Source organism: Electrophorus electricus, chromosome 1, assembly GCF_041902795.1.
Source record: "Electrophorus electricus isolate QZ-2024a chromosome 1, ASM4190279v1, whole genome shotgun sequence".
Taxonomy (NCBI): domain Eukaryota; kingdom Metazoa; phylum Chordata; class Actinopteri; order Gymnotiformes; family Gymnotidae; genus Electrophorus; species Electrophorus electricus.
This window is the reverse complement of record NC_137497.1, coordinates 44074613-44089436: the sequence shown is the minus strand read 5'-3', so window position 1 is coordinate 44089436 and position 14824 is coordinate 44074613. Positions and strand designations below refer to the sequence as shown.

Sequence of the window (14824 nt, the reverse complement as noted above, 5' to 3'; positions counted from 1 at the left end):
GGACATACCAAAGATGGTAAACAATAATGTCGGTTTTTGCTGTAGGACAAAACAGACAGAAAATACCCTGTCTGCAAATCTCAAGGTTTTAGCTGCATTTAACAGAATGTTATACTTTATAGGAGAAAATGTATCTGATACCTTTGATATATGCTAAGAGAAAAAAAAAAAAAAATAATAATATATATATATATATATATGTGTGTGTGTGTGTGTGTGTGTGTGTGTGCGTGCGTGCGTGTATGCGTGTGTGTATATATATATATATGTGTGTATGCGTGCGTGCGTGTTTGTGTGCGCGTGCGTGTGTGTATGCGTGTGTGTGCGTGTGTGTATGCCTGCGTGCGTGTGTGTGTGCGCGCGTGCGTATGCGTGTACGCGTCTGTGTGTGTGCGTGCGTGTACGTGTACACGCGCACGCGCGCGTGTGTGTGCGTGTACGCGCGTGTGTGTGTAAATCTGCTCTATAATTCTAGACTCTTAACTCGCAGTAGGAAACACCACCCGGACCTCAGGATTCTCTCCTCTGTTGCGGGTTCTTTGTCTTTCGTGTTGTCATGTGGCTACAACAAAAGGACTGCGCGTGCAGTCAGTGAAAGGTGGAATCAAAGCTTGTAAAGGAACAGTAAGCGTCACCATACATTACTATACACTGAGATGAAACTATAGCTGCACTCTGTTTCCGAGTCCCTGTTCCTAAATCTTCAGGATTTACAGTCTTTGCCATTACAATGATGCGTTTAAACACGTAAATTCTCAAGAAGGGAATTGCTGTACTGTTTGAAAGACAGCTCGAACTGTTTAAGATGTTCGACATTGTACAGATTTACTATATCCAGTGACCAGAAGCGTACAAGTTTGATAACAGATATTTACCAAAAAATTAACAGATTGCAGATTGCCGTTAAATATAAGTCGTAGAAATCATTAATATGTGGATTTGTTGTTATTATTGTTATTTGTCTATTTATTAAATGATACATTTTTCGTTACCGTGGGCTGTTACGTAGAGAAGCGGACTCGCCCACGGTACTGGGGTGGAGGACGGAGCGGGCTCTCGGGGGCGCGTGCATTTGAGCTGGCTCATTTCTAGCACCGAAGTCTTTCACGCGAGGCATAAACGCGAAGGCACCCTGCGCGAAACTCTCATCCTGCTAAGTGAGTGGGACTAGGGATCTCCCTCTCTCTCTCTCTCTCTCTCTCTGTCTCTCTCTCTCCGTCTCTCTCTCTCTCTCTGTCTCTCTCTCTCTCTCTCTCTCTCTGTCTCTCTCTCTCTCTCTGTCTCTCTCTCTCTCTCTCTCTCTCTCTCTCTCTGTCTCTCTCTCTCTCTCTCTCTCTGTCTCTCTCTCTCTCTCTGTCTCTCTCTCTCTCTCTCTCTCTCTCTCTCTCTGTCTCTCTCTCTCTGTCTCTCTCTCTCTCTCTCTGTCTCTCTCTCTCTCTCTCTCTCTCTGTCTCTCTCTCTCTCTCTCTCTGTCTCTCTCTCTCTCTCTCTCTCTCTCTCTGTCTCTCTCTCTCTCTCTCTCTCTGTCTCTCTCTCTCTCTGTCTCTCTCTCTCTCTCTCTCTCTCTCTCTCTGTGTCTCTCTCTCTCTCTCTCTCTCTGTCTCTCTCTCTCTCTCTCTCTCTCTCTCTCTCTCTCTCTCTCTCTCTCTCTCTCTCTCTCTCTCTCTCTCTCTCTCTCTCTCTCTCTCTCTCTCTCTCTCTCTCTCTCTCAGTGGTTGCCAGTAGTTGCGAGGCTTCCTGAGTGTCCTGGTCTGCGCCGGAGGTCGTCGCTCCACGAGCTTGGTCTGCGGGACGCACGGGCTCGGGGAGACCCCACGTCCACACCGTTAGGAGTCATTTACAGACAGAAAAGCCCAGGATCGCAGACATATACTGGGATTACTTATCGCGTCATCCGTACAGCTCTTTCTACGCGCTCACTGGTGCTCCTTCTCTCTCCTAGATGGTCAGGAGTACCTGGACACTGTTTTCGGTGAGTGACCCGTTGTTGGCTTGCTGGGTTTCATCGCCTTTTCCGTCGTACCCCCTTACACGCCTGTTCCGTGTCAGCATGTTTGGCGCTCACGTTTTCATATTAAAAACTATTGCAGTTCCGTTACATTCAGAGATACTACACCAGAGCTGCCAAGCGCTGAGGCTGCATTTACAACACAACGTCTGATGATCTCCCTTAAACAGTTACGCACGTCGCTTTTCTTTGCTTAAAAGTTTTTAAGAGTTAGATTTATTTTACATACCAGAAATCAGTTTTTAAAACGCGACAAGCACGTCGTTAGCCATATTATACATTATATACTTATAATATATAATACATTTATAATATTCTTTATACACACGATTTGTAGTTGCAAAATGATTAATAAACAGATTTGAAATTCTGCGAAGAGACGGTATCTTAACCTCAGCCAATGTTAGAGATCTCCGGTGGAAGTTTTTATAGCGCTATAATGTGGGCTAGTTACCGCATGGTGGCGCTACCACAGAGTTTATTAAATGTATGGAGCATTTCCTAATTGGGCTTTCATTTTTTATTCTTCTTCATAAGTGTATTAATTGTCGTGCATTCTGCATTGTTTTACTACGAGCACGACTGCTCTGGGACGCAGAAGTAAATTCAGGTAAAAACTGAGCTAACCTCTGGGGACTTAATACTTTAAATTCTTGCAAGTGCAGTTTTTTTTTTTTACTATGACCTCTAACCCATGACCTCATAATTTATGGTGTACTTCCAGATATTGAGAATGAAATCATATTTTCTTACTGAAATAAACATTAAGCATGACTATGATGGATGGGGAGTCTTACCTCCGACGTGTCATACTTCACATTTAATGGGAAATAAGTTTACTCTCATGTGTGTGACTGTTGTGTGTGTACCTGCTTTCTGACAGTACCCTGCTACTGGCCACTGAAATATCCAGTAGCATTTAACACAGTAGGACGTTTGTGGTCATTAGGCATAACAGAGAATGCTCTCACCCACGTACACCCAGACACAATGCGTTTTCGTTTCCTACAGTGAGTTGGGGCAGTTGGACAAAATGTGCAGTGACTCTTTAGATAGGCAACAACTGCTGTTTTTATGGACCAAACTGCAGAGTTTCCATGCTCAGGTGCAGTGGTGAAATTTTCGCCAGATTGCAGCATCCTGTATTTTCACACACAAGAAAAGATATATGGTTCTGTTGAGACATTCTGCCTTCGTGACAGATATTTTGCTTTAAAGCTGCTCACACTTCTTATTTTATTTTGAATTCAATTCCTTGCTCCTCATAGAGCTCCACGGAGTCTAATCCTCTGGTGAGATTACAGAGAAAAGTGACCCTTCTCCAGATGGTTACGTTTTTTTGGGTCTTAGCGCTATGTGTCTCCCGAGTCTGCCGGCTTGCAGAGAAACCGTTGTCCCACGGGACAGAAGCAGTAGAGCGCTGAACGCCACACTGAGCTGCTGAGATCCCGTCAGGCAGTGGGACTGCTTAAAATGATACAATAACTGCGTCTTTGCAGTGAGGAGACTGGGCTGAGGTGCTTGAAGGGGAAAAATGCTAACTGCTGTGGGATCTTTTGGAGTAGTCCGTGGTGCAGTGTTTCTTCATGCGAGGCTCCTGTTAGTGGGCATGACGTTATCAGTCATTTTATAGGTGTTTTTGTACAGTACCCACAGAAATCCGCCATGCTCCACACCGGCAGAGGACTTTGTCTTTTACTGATGGGTTTGACGTTGTGCCTGCTGTTCTTGTGGTCACTATGGTAACTGAAAAGGGTAGTCACCTTTTGAGGGAGTGCCTTTGTGTCTTAATTTGTCTTTGGTCTCTACTAAGTTTGGAAGTCCATTTGAATCATTTGAAGCAATAGCTACCAAGCATGCGTTACCATGGCATCTAGCACTCCGGGGTCTCACAGCGCTGGAGCACAGTGATGTACATGTACTGGTGGTCTGAGATCATTACATTGTCACTGAAGCTAAAATGCCCACTGACTCATTCAACTCCACAATGCTGTTTAAGAGACTCAAGACTGTTTCAAATAAATGTCTGCTCCTCTGATAAGTGATTTTTTTTGTTCTTCTTGTGAGCGTAAATATGGAGATGTGTTTTTGCGATGTTTGATTTGGGTGTTTTTTTCGGAGTCTTTCTGGGAGTCTGTCTAATCTTCAGAGAAGAGCTATAACAACGTTTACGATGATATGATGAATGAAAGCTGTGAAAGGAAAAAACACTTCTAGGCCTGAGTGGGCGGTGCCACCAAGGCAGGAGTGGGCGGGGTCATACCAGTCTGAGTGGGCAGGGCTTGGCGAATAACACATGCATTGGGTCTTACCTTGAAGCAGAGCTGCACAAAGACAGAAAAGCTGGCTTCTTTCTGTGTGTCCTGTTGCCATGACTAAACTCCGAGTCTTGCTGAGAAACGTGTGAAGTTTATCAGTCACAGTAGAACTTGCTGGGGGAAAAGAATTTACCAAATGAAGCTTCATTGCTTTGTGAAGATTCAACAATGTTGCCATAGCTACCAAGGAGCATTAGATAACTCCATGTTGTGAAGAAATTTGTGTAACTGAGACAAAACAAGGGAGGGTCTTGCAGAGTGTGTTGGGGCAGAACGGCGGGAGAGTGTGTGCATGACAGTTTGATTTCAAACAATTGCACTATTTAGTAGTGTGACATTTATGTTGTACTTTTACAATAATTTATGTTTGTTAGTTTTATAAGCTTTCTCCTCTGGATATAAGACTTGTCTCAGTTTCTGAATGTTTGGTTATTTTCCTGAAATGTGGATGTTGAATGTTGTGAATTAGCATTGTAGTGGCGCTGTCTTCCAGGCATTTTAAAATGATCCTACACTGTCTGGATCCCACTGAAAGTGTCAACAACAGTCAAGCATCCTCAAATGACTGCAGCCAGAATCCAAACTAAGTGAACAACTATATTCCCTACACAGTCTCTTCCATAATATTAATATTGCATTATCCTGTACATCGAATACATATAGAATACATATATTTATATAGCATTAAAAAATTGCTAAATGTATTGTCTGTGTGTGTAGATAATAATAAACATTTAATTGTGCATACATTAGCAAACAAATCCTTGTGCGCATGTCAGAGTAGATTATTATAATTATGTCTTTACCCGTGAGCAGCTCCACCCACTGGTGTTTACTGCAGCCTATGCACTTCTCTCCACCTGTCTGGATGCTTCAGACCACAACGTGCCTCGTTCAGTGCGTGTGAAGCTCCCCAGCCTGCCTGCCGTGTGTCCACAGTGCCAATATCAAAGGCCACCGACCGTCAGGGAGCTAAATAAGGCCTGTGGCTCGGACGCGTGCACACAGCACTCTCACCCATCAGATGTGCTGCTGTATTCTGGGAGCAGATTTAACTGATGTCCTGACTGTGTGGGGATAGTCGTAGCAATGCATTCTGTGTGAACGCGAGGAGTGGACGGACAGACAGACAGACAGACAGACAGACAGACAGACAGACAGACAGACAGACAGACAGACATATAGACAGACAGACATATAGACAGACAGACATATAGACAGACATATAGACAGACATATAGACAGACAGACATATAGACAGACAGACATATAGACAGACATATAGACAGACAGACATATAGACAGACAGACATATAGACAGACATATAGACAGACATATAGACAGACAGACATATAGACAGACATATAGACAGACAGACATATAGACAGACAGACATATAGACAGACATATAGACAGACAGACATATAGACAGACATATAGACAGACAGACATATAGACAGACATATAGACAGACAGACATATAGACAGACAGACATATAGACAGACAGACATATAGACAGACATATAGACAGACAGACATATAGACAGACATATAGACAGACATATAGACAGACAGACATATAGACAGACAGACATATAGACAGACAGACAGACAGACATATAGACAGACATATAGACAGACAGACATATAGACAGACATATAGACAAAGGACTAGGCAGACAGAGAGAAAGACTGAGTGCTGCTGAGACAATTTTTTCACTACCCCGGCCCCAGCCCAGGGGTAGTCAAACTGGGTTTCCTAAAGCCCCGCCCCCAGCACAGGGGTGGTCCCACTGGGTCTTCTAAAGCCCCACCCCCAGTGCAGAGGTTGTCCCACTTGGTTTGGTGTGTGAACCCCATTGGTCCTGTCTGTTGACAGTGTCCATGAGGCTCGATCGGCTTCTTCAGGAACTGACTAGACGTCACATGTAAAGAAACTACACATGAATGGATATATGAATCATTTAAAGGGAGATCTTCCTTGTGCCTGTACCTAGGCTAATCTGTGTGTGTTTCTCTGCCGTCTTGGGGAGTGCGTTATTCGGAAGCCTTGTGAGCGGTTTCAGCGCTGCACATGGTTCAGATGAGATGGCTGTTAGGTTCAGACCTCGTGCTGGGGTCTTGTGGCACTTTCTGAATCTAAAGACGCAGCACACATTGGTTACTTGACCTTTATGTGACTTTTTTTGGACAGTAACAAGTTGGTTTTAGCAGCTGACGTCAGAAAACTATTTACCCGTGTGTTAATGTCCAAAGAACTATATTGAATGTTACTGGAGAACCTGAAAACATGGAGTCAGGCATGAACACATAAATGATAACAGACGGTGATGTAGCCGGTGTCATAGTAACAGATCGTCATAGTTACAGATTAGACATAATAACAGATTTGTCATAGTAACAGAGTGATCATAGTAACAGATAGTCATAGTTACAGATAGATATCAGTCATACTAACAGATTAGACATAATAACAGATTTGTCATAGTAACAGATTAGACATAGTAACAGAGTAGTCATAGTAACAGAGTAGTCATAGTAACAGATACCAGTGTGAATTGACAGTCAGATATCAGTAACCACTGACTCATCATCGTAGTAACGTTTCACTAGTAGTCCAATATCTTTTCTCTAAGACCATGTGATGTTTACAGTGGCACATTCTGAGCGGCACACCTGCCAACGTGACATTCCAGCAAGGAGTTCTGCTTCTCAGAGTATCAGTGTTGTTTCAACTTTTGATGGGACACTTTATTATCTTGGAGCCACATTTAATTTTAATCTTGCCGATCATTATGTCAATAACAGCTAAATTGTTATCAATGCATTTAAAAACATATCCTGTATTCACTGTAATCCTTACTTACTTAGCAAGGTTTTTTGTTTTCCTTAAGTTAATATTCAAAATCCTTATATGACCCAACTCATAACTGGGTTATGATCTTCTGAATTTTTCTTTAATAGCATTTCTCAAATGTTGTATTTTGCTAACTAGACAAACACTTTGCCTGCTCTGTCCAAGACACCCTGGTTTTCTGGAACCCTGCTGAACTTCACTGACATTTTGGACGCCTCTTCATCTTCTACTACAGCAGACTGTTGTTGTTCCTGAAGCCGTCAGCCTGTGGGGGTCTGCTGTCCCACGCCTTTCTGTCGGTCTTTGCGTGTGTTGTCTGTGTCTGTCGGTTGTTGCATGTGTTGACTGTCTGTCAGTCGTTGTGTGTTGTCTGTGTCTGTCAGTCATTGCGTGTCTTGTCTATGTGTGTCAGTCGTGGCGTGTCTTGTCTGTGTGTGCTGGCCGTTGCGTGTCTTGTCTGTGTGTGCTGGCCGTTGCGTGTGTTGTCTGTGTCTGTTGGTCTTTGCGTGTCTTGTCTGTGTGTGTCGGTCTTTGCATGTGTTGACTGTGTGTGTCGGTCATTCGTGTGTTGTCTAGGTGTCCTAAGACATGTAGTGTATCTGAAACTCAGAAATATATTATTTATTTACTTGTATTATTAAATTATGATCATTCAACATGCCCACATTGACTTGCCAGCTTACTCTAAATTCCATCGATATTTCCACCGTCAGCTGTTGTCTGCCTTCTGAAATGTCCGTGACTCGTGTGATGATTCATTGCTGTTACTCAGCTCCTGCGGCAGGTCCCGCGTCCCGCGTCCCGCATCCCGCTCCTGCCATCTTCCACGCACTGAGATGGGGCACTAGACTTGTCAGCCTGTTGCTCTGGCATCCTTTGATATTTGAGGTGACGGGCGCGTCTTCGGCCTCTGTGGATTCGTGATAACGTCCCGTGTCTTGACGGGTGACGTGTGCAGGAATCTGATACTGACTGGGGTGACAGACAGTGCCGTGACAGCAGAGGGGAGAAGAAGAGGCCGTTCTCTACTCCTCTTCCTCCTCTTTTCCGATACAAAACACAGAGTAAGAGAGAGAGAGAGAGAGAGATTGAGAAATGCCAGATGGCCATAAGGATACAGTTCATGACACTTTCCTAAAATACCTCTCTATTGCCTGCATAAACTTTGATATCTGTGAGCAGATTCCAAATGTAACGGCAGTCTTAATATTATGATTCTTGTTTACACGCGTGTGTGTGTGTGTGTGTGTGTGTGTGTGTGTGTGTGTGTGTGTGTGTGTGTGTGTGTGTATGTGTGTGTGTCCTCATCAGAGGCAGCCATGGACTCAGTAGAGCAAAGCGGAGGCCCAGCATTTTTGCTTGATGTTCCTGCCGATGGTGTAGATTTTGTGAATACTTGCGAATCAATACAAAACCTTCTACTGTGAAGTCCAGCGCTAAAAAGCCCCGTAGACGTGACAGACCCCCCACGACCACCCCCAGGGCCTGGCCAATGGACCTCATCTCCCTGGCCAGTGCACTTAAACCGTGTTGACTGACTACTCAGAAATGGATGATGGCTCATCAGAACACACAGACAAGATCGATGGCAGATTTGCTCCCACCAGAGTTGGGTGTCATTTATATTTAAAGGGCTAAAATTATTTTCCAGTGTGCTACATTTCCGGGAAAACATCTCTGCCAATGAGCCGAAACCCTTCGAGGGAGAGTGTGCTGTGTGAGAGTGTGCTGTGTGAGAGTGTGCTGTGTGCAGAGGGACACCACAATTGGGATAAGTACTTTTTAGCCAGTCATGTTAGTTTCTCGGGTCCTGCACGCCTCAGCTGGCCGTGGTGCAGATCTGGACCGCGTGCACAGGTCAGGGGTCAGATGCACACTCTTCATGACACAGTCGCTGTATGCTGTGTGCTTACATTACCGTATCAAAAAACAGACAAGCAAGCCACCTGATTGTACTAAATGCTGAAGCTAAGATTTAAGCTAGCATTGCCTTCATAAACTTCACAGACTGACCGAGCTCTTTGTGGAAGGACCACATCAGGAAGATTTGTACGCTTCCTGTAAAGTTACCGCAATCATAAAGTGAATTTGTATTATTTGTAAGATGAGTCTGGTTTTGGTTCACAGTGTGACAGGATTGCTCTGCTTTGCGGGAGACTTAGCCACAGGTTAGAGTGCCGGATTCTTGTTGTGAAATAGCACAGAAGGCGTGCTGCGCGGAGGAATGTCCTGTCCACCGGGGGCGTGTTTCCCGTGGCCAAAATAAAAGTGGATTCGTGGCAGGTGGTTAAAAATAGCTTGTGGCAGGAGTGCAGTAGGCCAGCCCTGCTACTGCACCAGGGATCGCACAGTTTCTGCTTTGCGGTTGGGCTCTCCGTTCCAGAGCAGCCCAGCACAGAGAGAGGCAAGAGGACAGAAGCCACTCTGGTTATAGCGCCCCTAGTGGCCTGGAGGATCTGACTTGTGGGCGTATCCCTGGCTCTCCCTCCAGCGTCCTCACTGTGATACGTCACGGGGCCACTGAAGGTGACAGAATATAATGGTTTTGGATGTAACCTAGTTTTAACTGAACACGTTATTTTGACGGGATGTGTCGGTCCAAGGCATCTGATATAGTGAAATCATACTCTTCCACTCTCCTTCTCTGCAGGGCATCTGTCTAAATGTTTCCCCATGATGAGTCATGGAAGCTAAATGTTATTATACAGTTCCTCGAAGTCGTGAAAAGGACCCGCGTGTGCCATGGCCTGCGTGTTCCCGCACATGCTCAGAACGTTCCACGAGACAGAGGATGAAACGTTTCCCTGTCTGTGCCAGAGCACGGCAGCTCCGGCACGTCTCTTCTCTGCATGGATGACCTTTGGATGGCTGTTTCTTCAGCTCTTCTTCATTCATTTCCGTCGTGCATCACGTCACCTGTGATGTCGACCTTTAGCTGCTGGCCAGCGCCTGCCGGGGAGGGGTGCGCGTACGTCTCAGAGAGTTCGGCTGCCTCTGTAGGTGGGGACCGCTGTCTTTTTCACCTCGGTTTCATTTCGTGTTCCATCTAGAGTGCTACGGGGCTGGCTGTCAGGCCACGCTTGCCACCCGGGAAACGTGGGCTCGAGAGCAGGTACACTCGCTGCCCTCGGCCATCCCTACATGCATGGCATGTAATTATCTAGTATTCTTTCCAACAAGGCTGCTGATTTTGCTGCGTGAGATAATACCGGCCTGGCTTAATTGCAGCACATTAGTTATGTACGATTCCTTAACACATTTGAAATGAACAGCAGCATTCCCGTTAACAGCGCCGCCCGAACGCTACCCGTATGGTTTGCGTTCAGAGACACTAATATGCCGTTTCCTAGTATAAGGACGGCACCGCACTGCTCGCATGGATTCCCAGCTCCATGGAGCAGAAGCTCTTGTTATTTGGAAGAAAGGAGTCCAACTGCAAGTCCTGCCCTCGGAGATGGTTGCAGTCTGCCACGTTTTCCCGGCCCCCCCGCAGCTTTGCGTGAGACAGTGACACACAACGGGCAGCATCAGGATGTGGTCAGCCAGACCAGCCTGTCAGAGGTGCCTTGTTGGTTTAGGGACCACGGCAGTTAGTTAAGAAGAGTGCGGCGCCCTTAGCGCCTGTTAAACAGGCCCACCTGGAAGTCATATGTAGCTGTCCCAGAGACTGCCTGTATGGAAAAAACATGGTCATCATTAAACAGGAGGAGGGCGGAGCTCATTCGGGAGTTACGTGTGTGAGCTCGGAGGTTTCGGTGCTGCTGCACGCGTTGCTGAGAGAAGAAAACACAGCTGAGGTAGGTACGACTCCAGTTTGAAAGGTGCGATGGAGACGGTGCTAACTGCGTGCGTGACATTCCTCAGGCTGCTGTCACCAGCGGTTGTTAATGTTCTTTCAGACATTACCATTCTTCTTAAATTTGTTCAACATTTGTGGGATTTGGTGAGATGTTGGGGATTTTACAAGCCACTTCCTCTGTGACACGCTTTTCTTCTGTGTGTTAAAGATTTTATTAAACTAGAATAAAAGTGCTACTTTTCTCTAATTGCAGTTTAACACCATTCCTTCTTTCTTCAGATGTCACACAAATAGTTTAGCGTGATTAACCCTGCATTTCACAGAAGCTTTTCTTGGACGGTTAAATATAGTCGGAGTGCTGGCATAAGATGGCTGTTCCCTGGTTTGGTTTGGATAGGTGCTCTATGCCCACAGGGTCGCGACCTTTCGTGTTTTTTTTTTCTCTCTCTGGGATCGTGCAGTAATGCCTGCTTATTCAGCTGCGTCCATCAGCCACTTGTCAAGCTCCTGGCTGACCTGCATCTCCGATTAGATTATGGCTGAGATAGCCACACAGAGTGATGCGGAGTGCGCCGTGTGTATCTTACAGGGACCTCATTTCCTGGTTATGGCCCACTCTTCTGCTCTGTCTCACTCACTATGGCTATGGAAGTCATTTTTGACTCCATTTAGCCATTAGACGTTTTTTTTTATCTTTGGCTAAGGAAACGCTAAGCGTCTTCTACTTTAAGGCCCTTAATACTTAATGAGGTCAATTTTCAGAAGCAGTTCGGACCGTCAGCCTCATTCAGCGGGACGTAGCGTGCTGCTACGCCGCCTGAAGTCCTGCTCTTACAAACCTGTGGCAGAACTCACATAGCGCAGCAGCAGTATCCAAGACAACAGTGCCGTCAGGATGTTGGCAATGTTGTAATGTCGTTGTAATATATGGTCACTCGTTAATAATTCACATTTCTATCTTAGTGAGCTTCAATTTCTGTCTTGATATTCCGATTGCAATATGCAGTATGTAGCAGCATCAGTCAAAAATGGCCCTTTTTAATTTTCTATATTTATTTTGAGCCCAGCTGGGTCCTGTATTTACAGATGTCTCTTAAACAACACTCCTAGAACCAGGCCAAGCGTCATTTGAGTGTGGCAGAATTCCTCTGGAATTTGCCCACGTCCTTGTTTAGGTTTATGCGAAGGTTGGGGCTTTACACCACAACATGTCCTGAGTGCCACATTGCAGCTGTTGAAAGTGAAACCGTGGTACTGGGATCTCACAGCAGATGACTCCTAAGAGCTCAACATGTGTGCTCAAGAAAAACTGCACACAAAATAGCTCCTCCATTAGCCTGGGCCACAGCATGGACATCAAGGGTCCTCTGGGTGAGAGGTCAACGAGTGGCAGTTACATGACTGGATTCAGAGTGGAGCCACATCAGTTTGCATCTTAACGTAGGTGTGTACCAACATGACCACAGTAGTTAACTGTTCACAGACGCAGCGACCAATAAGATCAGCCTATATGGGAAGGGAAGCAGATGTCTGGGTCGCTAGAGAGGAAATAAAAGACCAGTAGGTGCTAAAAATAGACCCTCTGAGCATGAGTTAAAAGTCAACGTCAATAAAAGCATGACTCAGTAAGTGAAGCTGCCCTGCTCTGTAAAGGGTTGTAGATCGACTGATTATTCGTGTACAAGCTCAGCATTCATAGCTGATCATGTGCTGAGTGGTTGTAAATAGGCATAGCACAGGCATGGTAGTGGAGCACTACAGAATGAAAGCCTCATGGTCTCATGGACGACAAGCTTGGAGACTATTTTCTGTCCTGCTCCAAGATGGTGGAATGAACTCCCACTTACTGTCCAGACAGCAGAGTCCCTTGCAGTCTTCAAACGCAGACTGAAGACCTTCTATTTGCAGAATATTTAAAGGACAACTGACACTGCTCCCATATTGACTGACTAAATTAGTACTTATTGTAGGGCACTGTTTATGTTGTTTAACAAACTCCAGCACTTATTGTTTAGTGCACTTTTCATTGTTTAGGATAGACCTTATGTATTGTGTACTTTTAGGTATCAACAGTGATCCCTGTATTCTAGTTCATTGGTATGTTGGACTCTAACCTACTGTACTGTACTAGGATGTATTCTATGAATAAATGACAAAGCACTTTTGTAAGTCGCTCTGGATAAGAGCATCTGCTAAATGCCGTAAATGTAAATGTAAAGGCCTTAAGGTTCTACAAAATAAAGGCATTGATGTTCTACAGAATAAAGGCATTAAAGTTATACAAAATAAAGGCCTTAAGATTCTACAAAATAAAGGCTTTGATGTTCTACAAAATAAAGGCCTTAATGTTCTACATAATAAAGGCCTTGATGTTCTACAGAATAAAGGCCTTAAGGTTCTACAAAATAAAGGCCTTGATATTCTACAGAATAAATGCCTGGAGGTTCTACAGAATAAAAGCCTGGAGAATAAAGGCTTCCTGCCTCTGACCCAGGACCTTTGCCACCAGTGTTGCAGACCTGCAGATCAACACTCATCACAAGATCTTTACGACTTTGGCCTGATACCTTTGGTTTTATTCCACCAGAGTCAGTGTCTGTGCTCACCTGCCCTCCAGATATTAAAAGTGAAGGAAGGAGGGAAAGACAAGGCAGGCTGTTCTACGTGGCTTGACACGCAGACAGCGTGAGTGAAACACGGTTAGAGTTTTAGGAAGTGCAGCTGACGGCACCCTAATGTTGTCCTCTCGTGTTATTCTTGAGCGCTGACTGCTCCGGGACTGTGAGTGAGATGTGGCAGGCTGCCGTTCAGACGTGAGACCCGCTTACGGTGTTTGAGCCACTGACTCGGTTACAACAGGGAGACACTGCGCCTCTAGGCCTGGATATCTACACCACTGCAAGGCAGATTGAGTGCTCTGTGTTGAGTGCTCTGTGATGTAGGACCTCTAGAACAGGCAGTGTTTGAATGTGGATGCTCTAGATCAGGCGGTGTTTAGTTGTGGCAGCTCTAGGTCAGTGAATGTTTAGTTGTGGCAGCTCTAGATCAGGCAGTGTTTAGATGTAGATGCTCTAGATCAGGTGGTGTTTAGTTGTAGGAGCTCTAGATTAGGTGGTGTTTAGTTGTGACAGCTCTAGGTCAATGGGTGTTTAGTTGTGGCAGCTCTGGATCAGGCAGTGTTTGGGTGTAGATGCTCTAGATCAGGTGGTGTTTAGTTGTAGGAGCTCTAGATCAGGTGGTGTTTAAGTGGCAGCTCTGGATCAGGCAGTGTTTGGGTGTGGACGCTTTATATTATAGGCGGTGTTTAGTTGTGGTACCTCTGGGTCAGTGGGTGTTTAGTTGTGACAGCTCTAGATCAGTGGGTGTTTGGTTGTGGCAGCTCTAGATCAGTTGATATTTAGTTTTGGCAGCTCTAGATCAGTGGATGTTTAGTTGTGGCAGCTATAGATTAGGTGGTGCTTAGGTTCCTGGGCATTACAGTCAAAAGCAAAACAAGAGTCATGGCAAGTAATCTTCTAGAGATTCCACAGCCGACCTCGGTGAACCACTAATCTACCGTGATCCCAGCCTTTCCCAACACGCTGCAGGAATCGTTGTGGAAAGATCAGCAGGTTGTAATTCTAAGCAGGGATATCATGGCTGTTTGGGCACTGAGATAAATAACTGTGTAAGCTGTTGCATTTGAACTGCTTTCGGAATTGCCTCCACCTTGCATTTAGATCGGAAGTATTCTTGAAAATATTTCTATCTTGTTTTTATGTTTGCTTATAAGATCCTAAGGCAGAGGTATATTACCAGTCAACATGCACTGAATAATACATGCACAATAGTCATTTGCTT

At 45.1% G+C, this 14824-nt stretch overlaps 1 protein-coding gene across 4 annotated transcripts in view; it reads left to right on the top strand.

Annotated features, from left to right (window-relative positions):
- Window positions 1–1575: 1575 nt before the first annotated feature.
- sema5a (sema domain, seven thrombospondin repeats (type 1 and type 1-like), transmembrane domain (TM) and short cytoplasmic domain, (semaphorin) 5A) overlaps window positions 1576–14824 on the top strand; it is a 107751-nt gene continuing 94502 nt past the window's right edge. For 2 of the 4 annotated variants that reach the window (XM_035526305.2, XM_035526306.2), the window contains exon 1: window positions 1576–1972. The gene's annotated coding sequence lies outside the window, so the exon portion shown is untranslated. Of the gene's footprint in view, window positions 1973–10847; window positions 10983–14824 lie in introns of those variants that run through there. The other 2 variants (XM_035526307.2, XM_081721606.1) reach the window with 2 other exon arrangements.